We start from the raw sequence: 17,829 nt of genomic DNA on the forward strand, positions 1-17,829 counted from the left end.
CAACTCCTTGATCACATTGTGCACATTATGATGATGTCCTACCGAGTGGGCCCAGAGATACCTCTCCGTTTACACGGAGTGAGAAATCCCAGTCTCGATTCGTGCCAACCCAACAGACACTTTCGGAGATACCTGTAGTGTACCTTTATAGCCACCCAATTAGGTTGTGACGTTTGGCACACCCAAAGCACTCCTACGGTATCCGGGAGTTGCACAATCTCATGGTCTAAGGAAATGATACTTGACATTAGAAAAGCTTTAGCATACGAACTACATGATCTTATGCTAGGCTTAGGATTGGGTCTTGTCCATCACATCATTCTCCTAATGATGTGATCCCGTTATCAACGACATCCAATGTCCATGGTCAGGAAACCGTAACCATCTATTGATCAACGAGCTAGTCAACTAGAGGCTCACTAGGGACATGGTGTTGTCTATGTATCCACACATGTATCTGAGTTTCCTATCAATACAATTCTAGCATGGATAATAAACGATAATGATGAACAAGGAAATATAATAATAACCAATTTATTATTCCCTCTAGGGCATATTTCCAACGCGTAATGTCGGTCTGAGCCGCTTCATCTCCAACAATGCCGCTGAATCAATAATCAACTAGTGACGGCAAGAAATATATCTATACCCACGCCCACAGCTCCTTTGTGTTCTACTCGTGCATATAACATCTACGCATAGACCTGGCTCGGATGCCACTGTTGGGAAACGCGGTAATTTCAAAAAAATCCTATGCACACGCAAGATCCATCTAGGTGATGCATAGCAACGAGAGGGGAAGAGTATTGTCCACGTACCCTTGTAGACCATAAGCGGAAGCGTTATGACAATGCGGTTGATGTAGACGTACGTCTTCACGGTCCGACTGATCCTAGTACCGAAATTACGGCACCTCCGCAATCTGCACACGTTCAGCTCGGTGACGTCCCATGAACTCTCGATCCAGCTAAGTGTCGAGGGAGAGCTCCGTCAGCACGACGGCGTGATGACGGTGATGATGAAGCTACCGGAACAGGGCTTCGCCTAAGCACTACGACAAGATGACCGAGGTGGATTATGGTGGAGGGGGGCACCGCACACGGCTAAAAGCAATCAACTTGTGTGTTCTAGGGTGCCCCCTGCCCCTGTATATAAAGGAGCAAGGGGGTAGGCCGGCCGGCCCTAGTGGCGTGCCAAGGGAGGAGAAATCCTCCTCCTAGTAGGAGTAGGATTCCTCCTTTCCTAGTCCTACTAGGAGGAGAAGGGGAAGGAAGGAAGGGAGAGGAAGAGGAGAAGGAAAGGGGGGCGCCCCCCTCCCTTGTCCAATTCGGTCTCCCTATAGGGAGGGGTGTGGCTGCCCCTTGTGGGCTGCCTCCCCTCTTCCCTATGGCCCATGAAGGCCCAACTTGACCCCCCCCCCCGGGGGGGGGGGGTTCTGGTATCCCTCCGGCACTCTGGTTTTCTCCGAAATCACCCGGAACACTTCCGGTGTTAGAATATAGCCGTCCAATATATCAATCTTTACGTCTCGACCATTTCGAGACTCATCGTCGTGTCCGTGATCATATCCGGGACCCCGAACTACCTTCGGTACATCAAACCACATAAACTCATAATACCGATCCTCACCGAACGTTAAGCGTGCAGGCCCTACGGGTTCGAGAACTATGTAGATATGACCGAGACACATCTCCGGTCAATAACCAATAGCGGAACCTGGATGTTCATATTGGCTCCCACATATTCTATGAAGATCGTTATCGGTCAAACCGCATAATGATATATGTTGTTCCCTTTGTCATCGGTATGTTACTTGCCCGAGATTTGATCGTCGGTATCTCACTACCTAGTTCAATCTTGTTAGCGGCAAGTCTCTTTACTCGTTCCGTAATGCATCATCCCGTAACTGACTCATTAGTCACATTTCTTGCAAGGCTTATAGTGATGTGCATTACCGAGAGGGCCCAGAGATACCTCTCCGAAACTCGGAGTGACAAATCCTAATCTCGGTCTATGCCAACTCAACAAACACCATTGGAGACACCTGTAGAGCATCTTTATAGTCACCTAGTTACGTTGTGATGTTTGATAGCACACTAAGTGTTCCTCGGTATTCGGGAGTTGTATGATCTCATAGTCATAGGAACATGTATAAGTTATGGAGAGAGAAATAGCAACAAAGTAAACGATCATCATGCTAAGCTAACGGATGGGTCAAGTCAATCACATCATTCTCTAATGATGTGATCCCATTAATCAAATGGCAACTCATGTCTATGGTTAGGAAACATAACCATCATTGATTCAACGAGCTAGTCAATGTAGAGGCATACTAGTGACACTTTGTTTGTCTATGTATTCACACATGTACTAAGTTACCGGTTAATACAATTCTAGCATGAATAATAAACATTTATCATGGTATAAGGAAATATAAATAAAAACTTTATTATTACCTCTAGGGCATATTTCCTTCACGTATTTATATGCCCAATGACCAGAGATCAGGAAATTAATACTTCAGGAAGCTCACGACTCGCCATACTCAATTCACCCCGGAAACACTAAGATGTATTTGGATTTGAAGGAACGTTTCTGGTGGACCGGTATGAAGAAGGATATTGCCGAGTATGTAGCAGTATGTGATGTATGTCAGAGAGTTAAGGCAGAACACCAGAAGCCAGCAGGGTTACTACAGCCTATGCTGATACCCGAATGGAAGTGGGATAAACTTGGCATGGATTTTCACCGGATTACAAAGGACCCGATCAGGATATGACTCTATCTGGGTAGTAGTAGATCGCTTGACCAAAGTGGCTCACTTTATTCCCGTGAAGACCACCTATACGAGTGCGAAGTTGGCCAAGATATATATGACCATGATCGTATGTCTGCATGGAGTTTCGAGGACCATTGTATCAGATCGAGGAACACAATTTACCTAAGTTTTGGAATCAGTTACACCAGACTTTGGGTACAAGGTTACAGTTCAGTACAGCCTTTCATCCCTAGACAGATGGACAGACCGAGAGAGTCAATCAGATTCTGGAAGACATGTTGAGAGCTTGTGCGCTAGATTATGGCTCTAGTTAGGATGATAATTTGCCTTACGTGGAGTTCTCTTACAACAACAGCTATCAGGCTAGTTTGAAGATGGCCCCTTTCGAAGCTTTATATGGAAGGAGGTGTAGGACACCGTTGATGTGGGATGAAGTTGGAGATCGTCAGTTGTTCGGACCAGATTTAATCAAGGAATCTGAACAGAAGGTTAAGTTGATTCGTGATAGACTGAAGGTAGCTCAGTCCAGGCAGAAGAGTTATGCTGACACTAAACGCAAAGAGGTAGTCTATGAAATCGGAGACAGGGCATATCTTCGTGTGTCACTACTGTGAGGAGTCAAACGATTTGGAGTTAAAGGAAAGTTAGCCCCATGATTTGTAGGACCATATCAAGTTTTGGAATGTATGGGAGAAGTGGCCTACAAGTTGGAATTACCCGAAGGTTTGTCGGGAGTTCATGATGTATTTCACGTTTCCCAATTGAAGAAGTGCTATGCCAAGATGGCTGATATTCCTTTGAGAGATACGGTGCCCCTAGAAGCAATTCAATTGGAGAGTGACATAACCTATGAGGAGAAACCCGTCAAGATTCTCGAGTTTGCTAGCCGAGTTGCACGCAACAAGGTTATCAAGTTTTGCAAATTTCAGTGGAGCCACCATACCGAGGAGGAAGCCACCTGGGAGCGAGAGGAATACCTATGGAAAGACCACCCACACCTATTTTCTAGCCAACCCGAATCTCGCGGGCGAGATTCATCTTAAGGGGGGTGGTTTGTAACGTCCCAATTTTCAATTTGGATGTTATACATAGATCATCATATGCACATCATATTTTTATTTGCATTTGGTTGTGATCCTAGAAATCTTAAGCAACTCAAGGACCCAAGGAGAGAGTTGGAGGTTTCACAGATTTTCATATTTGAATTTATCTTCAAATTTAAAAGGAGGATCAATTTGATTTTAATTATTTCTCTCCAATTATTTCCAACAATAAAAATAAATGAGAGAAGATAATATGACTTCTTCAACAGAAGAGAAATATTGGAGAAGAATTTCTTTAAATCAAATTATTATTTTATTTGCTATTTTATTTGAATTAGAGAAAAACATGCATTTTTTAAAATTGACTTTTAGTCTAGAAAAATGTTCATCTTGTCCTAAATATTAGGTTTGGTCGGTGAAAATTGTTTCTGGAATTTTTTAGATTTTTTTTATATTTTATTAGGATTTTTGTACGCGATGAAATTCATTTTAAAAAAAGTTTCTGGGCCAGCCCAGTCGCAGTCGGGCCACGGCCCAGCGCGCCACGCCTCGTCCCCGTGCTCACGCCGGACTCTCGCGGAGTCCGGGTCAGAGCCGCTGCCGCCCCGCTTGCCCCGTCCGCAAGTCGGACTCGCCCCTCCCCCTCCTATAAATGTCGCCTCCCGACCTCTCTCTCCTCACCCCGCCCCGTCGTTGCCTCGCCGCCGTCGTCAGCGCCGCCACCGCTGCCAAGCCGCCGCCGCAAACCATCGCCCGTGCCGCCGCTGCCCCGCGTCGCCTCCCCGCACCGCCGCCATCGCCCCGTCGCAGCAGCCGCCGGATCTCGCCGCCGCCCGCCGGATCCCGTCGTCGGTTTTCTCTGGTTAAATGGTATAAAAACCGTTCGGTTTTCCCGGTATATTTTTTTAGATCGGTTTAGTTTTAGATCGATTTTTCGTTTTTTATATTAGTCTAATTAGTAAACATTCACTGGTTAGATGGTTTTAACGAACGGTTTCCGTTTGTTGGAATCTGTTAGCGAACGTTCGTTCAATAGATTTTTCTTTTAGTTTTATTTTCGGCCAGGGACCTATCCATAATAACTTTTATCACAGATTAGTCCCTGAACTTCAAACCTCCGGTACTTTTTGTTTGTTTGTCCAAATCTAGTGAAACCAACGCAAAAATCTTCATATTGTTCCCCTCTTTCTAGATAATCAACTTGAACATGATTTTGAAAATTTAAAATTTGGTTTCAAGCAGATTTGGTTTTGAACTTTTTTTATCGTAGTTTGAGTTTCGTAGCTCCGATTTGATTGATTCTTTTTGCAAATCGAAGCTCTTCACTTGAACTTTTAGTTTGGATCTTTTCTTTTGGGTTTTACCTTTGCATCTTATGCTTGAGTGCTTATGTATGCTATTGTTTGTTCACAATAGAGTTTCGGGAGTGTGAGGCTTGCTACTACGAATCACTAGGGTTTTCCGATCGTCAGCAAGGCAAGTAACACTTTGATCATATCCCTTATTACCCAGTTTTTATGCATTAGTTTGAACCCTCAATCATTGCATGAGTAGGATTTGAAAACATGTGGGTAATTGGGAAGTAGTTGGTGAGGTAGGAACCTATTGACTTTTATTCAAACCCTGGGAGTTCTACATATGCTTATACTGCTATGCTATGCTCGTAGACGTGGTTTGGTTTGAGTGATCCATGACAGAAGTGAGAGTTATTATTAATTAATTGTTAAACTTAAGGTGGCTACTTTAATGCACATCTGGGTGGATTGGTTACGGGCACCTGGAGCAATCCAGTGTTGTCCTAGGATATCCCGGAGAACCCGTGTGATCATCCTATGGTTTGCCACCCAGGCTCAAAGGGATCATAAGATTATTCATGCTAGAAACTTCCGTGTGCAGCCACAAGCCATTATGGGCTCTGGCATAGTTGAGTAAGTTGTGTGACCTCTTTCAGTGGTAGGCTAGCAGATGTAGGGGACGTAGGTGGTATTGTCTACCCAGAGTAAAGAGTTAATGCTTCTGAAAGATTCTGTCCCGGTCATCCGTTTCTCAAACATCATGTAGTGTGAGAAAATCCAACGAAGGATATCGAGTCTTGTGGGGAAAAGTGCGCAAACCTCTGCAGAGTGTATAAACTAATCATGGTTAGCCGTGTCCCCGATTATGGACATTTTTGAGTATCTGGTACTTGAATTATTGGTTTGATCTCGTCACTCTACTTAATTAACGTGTTAGGTCGTAATTATTATTTTGGGATTGAGTTGGAGGAACCTTCTCAATAATTTTCAACCAACTTGGTAGTTAAATAAAATATATTCCTCTATTGTAGGGAAAAATTAGCTTTATGCAAATGATAACCGTAGAGCCTTCACCAGCCATATATGCACGTAGTGATAGTTGTTATTTGTTCACTTCTCTATAGTGTTATCTTGCCAGCATATTCCATGTGTTGACCTACACAGGCTGCAACGTATTATGTTGCAGAATTTTCAGACGAAGAGTAAGGTGCGCTAGGTCGTTGTCATGCACTTAGTTTTGCCGTGGAGATGGATGGACTCTTCTACCTTCAAAGCTTCCACTATTATCGTATTTAGATGGCCTTCAGCCATATTATTGTAATACATTCTCTTTTGAGACATTGATGTAATAAGTGTGTGATTGAACTCTGTTATAAATCCTCGAGTACTGTGCGTCAGCAATACCGATCCAGGGATGACACGTAAGCACAGAGACTTGACCATCTGAGGTCGGGTCGCTTCACAGGGGAAGATGCTCCTTGTCAGGAAGATCTGTCATTGTCCCTATCTTGGAGTTGATTAGCATCTGAATGTGAGGGGCATATCCACATGATGTTTTTTGATCAGCAGCAGTTCTCTTCATAGTTTCAACAATGAAACTCATCACCTTGAACTTCCCTGGCACATCAAACATATGAAGCAGGTTGATTGAGTGGCCTCGGATTATCCTTTGATCTCCTGACTTGGACAATAGAGTATGCCTCAATATATTGTTGATCATGGTAAGACTTGACAGCAGATAATAGATAGACCCCAACTTGTGAGTTTCCAAAGCATCATCAGGAATTTGCTTGTACATGTGAGCCATGGAGTTGTGATCCTTCTTGGGCTTGGCATACACATCTGTGTCATCTTCAGATTCTTCAGGGGCATTGATCAACTTGGCCCATTCAGCAATTGACGATTGATATCTTGTGCGTTTAGTCATCCAGACAATCTTGCCATTTGGATAGAAATGAGCAGTCGAATAGAATTGCATAACCATTTCATCGTTCCATTTTGTCAACTTTTGACCAACAAAAGTGTCAACACCGTTCATTCTGAAACTCTCATGAACTCCTGGAAAGTAATCCTCAATCGTCATCAATGAATTTCCAATCAACCCATCTCATGTCACTAACAATGGGCTTCTTGTCCAATAGGACTGTCTCATAGAAATCTTGTTGTTCTTTGGTATGAAAGTGATAATCGACAACAGTTCTTCTCCCTGCAGCATATGGATCAGTTTGTCTCCACAATCTGAGACCTACATCTTTTCTCAACTTCATATTTTTAGCAACTGGATGATTGTCATCATGATCTGGAATCTTGGGCTTTAGCTTTCTGAGCACTTGTTGCTCTTCATCCTATTGAACTTCAGGCACTAGGGCCTTGTTCTTCTTTGCAGCTAAAATTTTTCTGGTGGATCTCTTGGGTGCAGTTGACTTGGGGGCATGAGCTTGAGTTTGAGGCTTGGGGGCTGTCTTAGGCTTAGATGGAGCAGCCTCAGACTTGATAGCATCCCCCATGAGCTTTTGTGACTTTGGAGCTGGTGCAGCTGGCTCTTCCTCCTCCTCTTCCTCATCAGACTCTCTCATCATCGAAGATCTGCCAATGACTCTAGCCATAGTCTTCTTGACTCTCTCCTTCCTTTTCTTTCCTCCAGCAACCTCTTCCTCTCTTGGTTCAAGAGTGAACTCCATGGTTTCTAGAGTGGAGGCTCTAGCTTTAGACATGGGCTTCCTCTTGGCAGGAGCCTTCTTGTGCATACCAGGCTTGATGGCAGCAGCAGCAGCTTGCTCGTTCTTGAGCACTTTCTTCTTTGAGGTGACATCCTCATCAACAACAAAGTCCTCATCTTCAGAATCTGAGGTTCTCTTCTTCCATGTCCTTGTTGCAGCCTTAGGAAAATTGCTTGTGGTGCTTCTGCTACCTTCATCATAGCTGCTGTTGGAGGGACTAGTGCCCTCACTAAGATTTACCTGCTCCTCTGGCCTGTTCTGACTATCACTATTGTCTGACATGGCTGAAACTAACCTTGTGAATAGATAGGTATAGGTAGAGTGGATGAGCATCACAAAGCACAGATATTTTTGCAAAAAATTGAGACAAAAACACAATTTTAGTTTTGTGCAGAAAGTATTTCGGAGCTACCGATATGACAAAGTCGGTGACACCAAAACAGCTTTAGAGTCCAAACATACAGTTTCGGTCAGACCAAAATGCAGTTCGGTGACTCCGAGATGCTAGGGTTTCACAGAGAAAGTAAACACGGTCACACCGATTCATACACTTCGGTCAGACCGAGTAGTACATGTGCAATGGCCTGGGCCAAATCGGTGAGACTAGAATCTTCAGATCGGTCAATCCGAGATGAGTTCGGCGGAAACCTAACCCTAAGTTTTTGCATCAAATCTATTCTAGAGGAAGTTTTCAGTGGATAGATTGGTCTCAATCGTGGAAAGAAACTAGGCATTGATGTTTGTGCTAGAACCGGAGTTAAAGAAAGCACAAAGAGATCGAGGCTGTACCCTAACTCGGCGACGAACTCGCTACAACAACAATGGTGGTGGAGATTCCCGTAGGGGCAAAGAGATCGAGTCATTGTAGGACCTTGACTTGGAACTTCTCTCTTTGCTTCTACTTTTGTAGAACTTGTTGAAGTTCTTCATCATTAGGCTCAATTCTTCATTGAAGACTTGTTTCTCACTTGATGTTGTAGGGGCATCACATGAATCTTTGTAAGGACCACTAGACTTGTTGTGAAGCTCTTCCTTATCCTTAAGTGACATCTCATGAGCAACAATTCTACGAATGACTTTCGTTGGCTTGAGATCTTTGCAATTGGGCTTCATTTGGATCAAGGTGCACACGGTATCATATTTTCCATCCAAGGCTCTTAGGATCTTCTTGATGATGAATCTGTCGGTCATATCTTCACTTCCTAAGCCGGCAATCTCATTTGTGATGAGAGCAAGCCTAGAGTACATCTCAGCGACTCCTTCACCATCCTTCATTTCGAACTTGTCAAGTTGACTTTGAAGCACATCCAATTTGCATTCCTTGACGGACTCGGTACCTTCGTGTATATCAACCAAACTATACCAAATTTCCTTTGCATTATCAAGGTGGCTGATTTTGTAGGATTCTTCGGGGCACAATCCGTTGAAGAGGATATCGCAAGCTTGAGCATTGTATTGCAACATCTTCAATTCTTTCGCGGACGTTTCACGATTCGGTTCTCTTCCATCCTCGAAGAATTCACCTTGCAAACCAATACACACAATAGCCCAAATGCGTGGTTATGTCCAAGAATATGCATTTTCAGCTTATGCTTCCAACTAGCAAAATTAGTACCATGAAAGTAAGGACCTCTACGGTGGTAATTTCCATCGCTAGATGCCATACTATCCTAGGTTGTGAAACCAAGGCTGTGATCACCAAAGCTATGGAAATCAAGGCAAATGGAGACCAAAGCTCTGATACCACTTGTAGGATCGAAAGTAGGTCTAGAGGGGGTGATTAGACTACTTGACCAAATAAAAATCTAGCATTTTCCCAATTTTAAGTCTTGGCATATTTTAGCAACTAAGAATAAGTCAAGCAATCAACCTACACATGCAATTCTAAGGGTGTGGAGGCGGGAAGTAAAACATTGCATATGAAGGTAAAGGGAAGGGTTTGGAGAAGACAAATGCAATGTAGACACGGAGATTTTTGGCATGGTTCCGATAGGTGGTGCTCTCATACGTCCATGTTGGTGGAGACTTCAACCCGCAAAGGGTAACGGATGCGCGAGTCCACAGAGGGCTCCACCCACGAAGGGTCCACGAAGAAGCAACCTTGTCTATTCCACCATGGCCATCGCCCACGAAGGACTTGCCTCACTCGGGTAGATCTTCACGGAGTAGGCAATCTCCTTGCCCTTACAAACTCCTTGGTTCAAACTCCACAATCTTGTCGGGGGCTACCAAGTGACACCTAACCAATCTAGGAGACACCACTCTCCAAAAGGTAATAGATGGTGTGATGATGATGAACTCCTTGGTCTTGTTCTTCAAATGATAGCCTCCCCAACACTCCACTCTCTCACACAGATTTGGCTATGGTGGAAAGATGATTTGAGTGAAAAGCAACTTGGGGAAGGCTAGAGATCAAGATTCTTGTGGTTGAATTGGAATGTCTTGGTCTCAACACATGATTAGGTGCTTCTCTCTCAGAAAATGAGTAGTGGAAGTGTAGGAATATTCTGATGGCTCTCTCTTGAATAGAGAAGGGGTGGAGGGGTATATATAGCCTCCACACAAAATCCAACTGTTACACACATTTGACCCAACTCGGTCAGGCCAAATAGGAGAACTCGGTGAAACTGATTCAGTTCAAAATGTGAACGTTAGGATTCTTAGTGGGACCGACATGATCAACTCGGTGGGACCGATGTTCTAGACTTGGGGCAAAACCTCGTCTCGGTGTGACTGATTGCATGAACTCGGTGAGACCGATTTCAGCAATGAGCAAACAGAGAGTTGGTCAAGAAAACACAGTGGGACCGATCGCTCATTTCAGTAAGACCGAAATGTTACGAAGGGAAATAGAGAGTTTGCATTGCAAACTTGGTGGGACGGATTTCTTAAGGGGCGATCGATACAAGACTGCGTAGCTTGGGCTTTCCTATATATTCACCAATGTCAGTCTTCCAAAAAAAGCAATTGCAATTCTCAAACTTGACTTTGCCAAAGCATTCAATACAGTTGAGCATGCCCCCATGCTGAAGATTATGAAGCATATGGGTTTTAATGACAAGTGGCTCACCCGAATTAAATGCATCTTCTCAGACAAATCTCGGTCCTCCACAATGGTGTCGCGGGTCGTCAATTCCATTGCCGATGTGGTGTCCGTTAGGGGGACCCCCTCTCACCACTAATCTTTGTGCTAGCAGCAGACTACAATCAGCGATTAATGATGCATACAGAGTTGGCCGGATCCAACTCCTGTTTCCATGCAACGATCAAACAGACTACCCGGTGATGCAATACGCGGATGATACCATCTTGGTCCTCCCAGCATGCACCAAACAAGCCCAAACCATTAAGAACATCTTATCATACAATGCTGAATCCGTTGGGCTCAAAATAAATTTCCACAAATCCACATTGATTCCCATTAATATGGAGGCCGACTTGAGCTCGAGCTTGGCTTCAATTTTCAGATGCTCTATTGGATCAATGTGTTTCACATATTTGGGGTTGCCTATGGGTACTTCTCGCCCATCGATGCAAGATTTCATGCCGCTGGTGTGCTTGGCAGAAAGATGACTAACTTCAACACTATCACTCATGTTCGAGGGAGGAAACTTTCTTTCCTCAACTCCACGGTTTTTGATCTATGCATGTGCACTCTCAAGCTTCCTCCCAAGTTAATAGAACTTCAGGACAAGATCAGAAGAAGATGCCTCTGGACCAAAAAGACTTAGCAGGGTGAAAAGTGTAACTCCCTCGCTGCTTGGGACATGGTTTGCAAGCCCAAGAAACATGGTGGCCTCGGTATCATCAACCTCAAAGTACAGAATGAAGCTCTCCTTATGGAATAATTGTACAAATTTAATAACAAGGAAGATGTCCCATGGGTCCACCTAACGTGGAATGCACACTATCAACACAAGATTCTGCATGCATCAGATCCCATGGGCTCCTTTTGGTGGTGCAACATTATCAAACTCAAACCAGTGTTTCGAGGGATCTCACAAGTCAATATGGTTTGTGGCACCACGGAGCTGTTCTGGAAAGACCATTGGCTCCCAAATATACTCCAAATCTCCCACCCACGAGCCTTTTCTTATGCGCTGAAAGAAGATATTTTAGTCAGGGATTTCTTGCTCACTACAGCACTAGCGGAGGCATTCCACCTGTCACTCTCTCGCCAGGCTCATGCTGAGGTCGGAGACATGCAGATGTTATCTACACAAATACTGCCTATGGCGGCTAATAGTGACGTTTGGCACTACACCTGGGGGAAAACTGATTTCAAATCTACAAACTACTACAGAGTCTACTTCAGGGACGTTCAATCACACCAAGCATTCAGTTGGCTATGGAAATCAAAGTGTGTTGTCAACATGAAGGTCTTTGGCTGGCTCCTTAATGACAGACTCAATACTTGGAACATGCTGAAACGTTGTCACTACAATATTGAAGACGATCACAATTGCCTATTATGCGGCCTACCCATAAAAGAAATAGTCAACCACATGATTTTTACATGCACGTTTAGCAAGCAATGCTGGGACAAGCTTGGGCTTGTGTGGCCTTCCAGTACGTGTCGTCTGCAACTAATCAAAACCGTGAAGCAGACTCAAAACAGGAACCTTTTCTTCAAGATCTTCTTGGTGGACGCATGGAGCCTTTGGAAGGAAAGGAACAACACACATTTTAGATCTATGCATCCCAGTACCACGTCGTGGCTATGTAGATTTAAAGGTGACTCCGAGCTGTTACAACATAGAGTCACAGAGGTGGATATGCCTCTTGTACTTTCCTTTTTGAACTCTCTTACATAAGAGAGAGCCAACCTCATTGTTTTTTCCCTCCTGCCCCAGGGGAAGAGGCAGGTTGTAACCATGTGCATGTAAGTTATAACACCTCGGAAAATACGATGGAGAACCTGCTCACGCCACCTTCCCCCCCCCCCTCAATCTCACCATTCAGTGGTAATCGACAACCTTCAAAAAAACAATCGTCCATAACTAGTATCACCAAGAATTTTTATTGTGTATAATTATCACAGCCTCCTCATATATCACTGGTATTTGCATTTAAAGTGGGTCCTCCTCACATTATTAATGAACCCAGCACTCTCTGCATTCTTTGCATTGCGAGAACTTAGCCAACCACCATGCATATAGTTACTGCCTCAATTAACATGTATTGATTAATAGCCCGATTAACTCCTGCATGGTGAGTCCTTCAAAGCACGGACAATATGCAAACGCTAATTTATCATCTTGTTTTTGCTCTAATTAAGGACCAGACGACTAATACATCCAAAATGCTTTCATATTGTTTTTTGAACCAAGACTTTTTTGAGCCAAAATACTTCCAATAATTAATCACCTCACTTTTCTCTAATTAAGGATCAGGCTAATAGTACATCTGAAATACTTCCATTTGTTTTCCGAGAGCACAAATATTTTCACTAATAAATTTCCTCATTTTTGTTGTAATTAAGGATCAAGCACCTAATACATTTGAAATACTTTCACTTTGTTTTTTGAACCAAGACAATATTGGGAGATACTTGCACCAATTAATTGAAGGAAATATGCCCTAGAGGCAATAATAAAGTTATTATTTATTTCCTTATTTCATTATAAATGTTTATTATTCATGCTAGAATTGTATTAACCGGAAACATAATACATGTGTGAATACATAGACAAACAGAGTGTCACTAGTATGCCTCTACTTGACTAGCTCGTTGATCAAAGATGGTTAAGTTTCCGAACCATAGACATGAGTTGTCATTTGATTAACGGGATCACATCATTAGGAGAATGATGTGATTGACTTGACCCATTCCGTTAGCTTAGCACTTGATCGTTTAGTTTGTTGCTATTGCTTTCTTCATGACTTATACATGTTCCTTTGACTATGAGATTATGCAACTCGCATTTACCGGAGGAACACTTTGTGTGCCACCAAACGTCACAACGTAACTGGGTGATTATAAAGGTGATCTACAGGTGTCTCCAAAGCTACTTGTTGGGTTGGCGTATTTCGAGATTAGGATTTGTCACTCCGATTGTCGGAGAGGTATCTCTAGGCCCACTCGGTAATGCACATCACTATAAGCCTTGCAAGCATTGCAACTAATGAGTTAGTTGCGGGATGATGTATTATGGAACGAGTAAAGAGACTTGCCGGTAACGAGATTGAACTAGGTATTGAGATACCGACGATCGAATCTCGGGCAAGTAACATACCGATGACAAAGGGAACAACGTATGTGGTTATGCGGTCTGATCGATAAAGATCTTCATAGAATATGTAGGAGCCAATATGGGCATCCAGGTCCCGCTATTGGTTATTGAGCAGAGAGGTGTCTCGGTCATGTCTACATAGTTCTCGAACCTGTAGGGTCCGCACGCTTAACGTTCGTTGACAATATAGTACTATATGAGTTATGTATGTTGATGACCGTATGTTGTTCGGAGTCCGGGATGAGATCACGGACATGACGAGGAACTCCGGAATGGTCCGGAGATAAAGTTTGATATATGGGATAATAGTGTTTGGTCACCGGAAGGGGTTCCGGATGTTTCCCGAAATGTTTGGGTACGAGAACACTTTATTTGGGCCAAAGGGGAAAGCCCACAAGGTTTTTGGAAAGCGCAAAAGGAAGTTTTGCGGAGTCCAGGGGCCAGACGCCAGGGTCCCTGGGGTCTGGGTCCAGACACTGGGAACCCTGGCGTCTGGCCCTGGAGTCCGAGAAGGACTCTTGCCTTTCAGGTGAAACCGACTTTGTGAAGGCTTTTACTCCAAGTTTCGACCCCAAGGCTCAACATATAAATAGAGGGGTATGGCTAGCACCCAGGACACATCAAGAAACACCAAGCCATGTGCCGGCAACCCCGTCCCCTCTAGTTTATCCTCCGTCCTAGTTTTCGTAGTGCTTAGGCGAAGCCCTGCGGAGATTGTTCTTCACCAACACCGTCACCACGCTGTCGTGCTGCCGGAACTCATCTACTACTTCACCCCTCTTGCTGGATCGAGAAGGCGAGGACGTCACCGAGCCGAACGTGTGCAGAACACGGAGGTGTCGTGCTTTCGGTACTTGGATCGGTCGGATCGTGAAGACGTACGACTACATCAACCGCGTTGATATAACGCTTCCGTGAACGGCCTACGAGGGTACGTAGACAACACTCTCCCCTCTCGTTGCTATGCATCACCATGATCTTGCGTGTGCGTAGGAAATTTTTGAAATTACTACGTTCCCCAGCAGTGGCATCCGAGCCAGGTTTTATGCGTAGATGTCATATGCACGAGTAGAACACAAGTGAGTTGTGGGCGATATAAGTCATACTGCTTACCAGCATGTCATACTTTGGTTCGGCGGTATTGTTGGATGAAGCGGCCCGAACCAAAATTACACATACGCTTATGCGAGACTGGTTTTACCGCCGTGCTATGCACACAGGTGACTGGCGGGTGTCAGTTTCTCCAACTTTAGTTGAACCGAGTGTGGCTACGCCCGGTCCTTGAGAAGCTTAAAACAGCACTAACTTGACAAACTATCGTTGTGGTTTTGATGCGTAGGTAAGAACGGTTCTTGCTCAGCCCGTAGCAGCCACGTAAAACTTGCAACAACAAAGTAGAGGACGTCTAACTTGTTTTTGCAGGGCATGTTGTGATGTCATATGGTCAAGACGTGATGAGATATAAGTTGTTGTATAATATGATCATGTTCTGTTGAAGTTATCGACAACTGGCAGAAGCCTTATGGTTGTCTCTTTATTGCATAAGATGCAAGCGCCAAATAATTGCTTTACTTTATCGTTATGCGATAGCAATAGTTGCAAGAGCAATAGTTGGTGAGACGACCATGTGACGACACATTGATATAGATCAAGATGATGGAGATCATGGTGTCATGCCGATGACGATGGAAATCATGACGATGCTTTGGAGATGAAGATCAAAGGCACAAGATGATGATGGCCATATCATGTCACATATTTTGATTGCATGTGATGTTTATCTTTTATACAGCTTATTTTGCTTAGTTCGACGATAGCTTTATAAGATGATCTCTCACTAATTATCAAGGTACAAGTGTTCTCCCTGAGTATGCACCGTTGCGAAAGTTCTTCGTGCTGAGACACCACGTGATGATCGGGTGTGATAGGCTCTACGTTCAAATACAATGGGTGCAAAACAGTTGCACACGCGGAATACTCGGGTTAAACTTGACGAGCCTAGCATATAACAGATATGGCCTCAGAACACTGAGACCGAAGGGTCGAGCGTGAATCATATAGTAGATATGATCAACATAGTGATGTTCACCATTGAAACTACTCCATCTCACGTGATGATCGGACATGGTTTAGTTGATATGGATCACGTGATCACTTAGAGGATTAGAGGGATGTCTATCTAAGTGGGAGTTCTTAAGTAATATGATTAATTGAACTTAAATTTATCATGAACTTAGTCCTAGTAGTATTAGCATATCTATGTTGTAGATCAATAGCTCGCGTTTAGCTCCCCCGTATTATTTTTGATATGTTCCTAGAGAAAACTAAGTTGAAAGATGTTAATATCAATGATGTGGATTGGATCCGTGATCTGAGGTTTATCCTCATTGCTGCACAGAAGAATTATGTCCTTGATGCACCGCTAGGTGACAACCCTATTGCAGGAGCAGATGCAGATGTTATGAATGTTTGGCTAGCTCAATATGATGACTACTTGATAGTTTAGTGCATCATGCTTAAACGGCTTAGAATTGGGACTTCAAAGACGTTTTGAACGTCATGGACCATATGAGATGTTCTAGGAGTTGAAGTTAATATTTCAAGTAAATACCCGAGTTGAGAGATATGAAGTCTCCAACAAGTTCTATAGCTAAAAGATGGAGGAGAATAGCTCAAGCAGTGAGCATGTGCTCAGATTGTCTGGGTACTACAATCGCTTGAATCAAGTGGGAGTTAATCTTCCAGATAAAATAGTGATTGACAGAATTCCCTAGTCACCATCACCAAGTTAGTAGAACTTCATGATGAACTATAATATGCAAGGGATAACGGAAACGATTCCCAAGCTTTTCGTGATGCTGAAATCGACAAAGGTAGAAATCAAGAAAAGCATCAAGTGTTCATGGTAAACAAAACCACTAGTTTCAAGCAAAGGGACAAAGGGAAGAACGGGAACTTCAAGAAGTACGGCAAGCAAGTTGCTGCTCAAGTGAAAAAACCCAAGTCTGGAACTAAGCCTAAAACTGAGTGCTTCTACTGCAAAGGGACTGGTCACTGGAAGCGGAACTACCCCAAGTAATTGGCGGATAAGAAGGATGGCAAAGTGAACATAGGTATATTTGATATACATGTTATTTATGTGTACTTTACTAGTGTTTATAGCAACCCCTCAGTATTCGATACTAGTTCAGTTGCTAAGAATAGTAACTCGAAACGGGAGTTGCAGAATGAACAGAGACTAGTTAAGGGTGAAGTGACGATGTGTATTGGAAATGGTTCCAAGATTGATATGATCATCATTGCACACTCCCTATACTTTCGGGATTAGTGTTAAACCTAAAATAAATGTTATTTAGTGTTTGCGTTGAGCATGAATATGATTGGATCATGTTTATTGCAATACGGTTATTCATGTAAGTTAGAGAATAATTGTTGTTCTGTTTACATGAATAAAACCTTCTATGCTCATACACCCAATGAAAATGGTTTGTTGGATCTCGATCGTGGTGATACACATTTTCATAATATTGAAGCCAAAAGATGCAAAGTTAATAATGATAGTGCAACTTATTTGTGGCACCGCCATTTAGGTCATATTGGTGTAAAGCGCATGAAGAAAATCCATGCTGATGGGTTTTTGGAATCACTTGATTATGAATCAGTTGATGCTTGCGAATCATGCCTCATGGGCAAGATGACTAAGACTCCGTTCTCCAGAACAATGGAGCGAGCAACAGATTTGTTGGAAATCATACATAC

This window comes from Triticum urartu, chromosome 7 (assembly GCF_003073215.2).
Source record: "Triticum urartu cultivar G1812 chromosome 7, Tu2.1, whole genome shotgun sequence".
Taxonomy (NCBI): domain Eukaryota; kingdom Viridiplantae; phylum Streptophyta; class Magnoliopsida; order Poales; family Poaceae; genus Triticum; species Triticum urartu.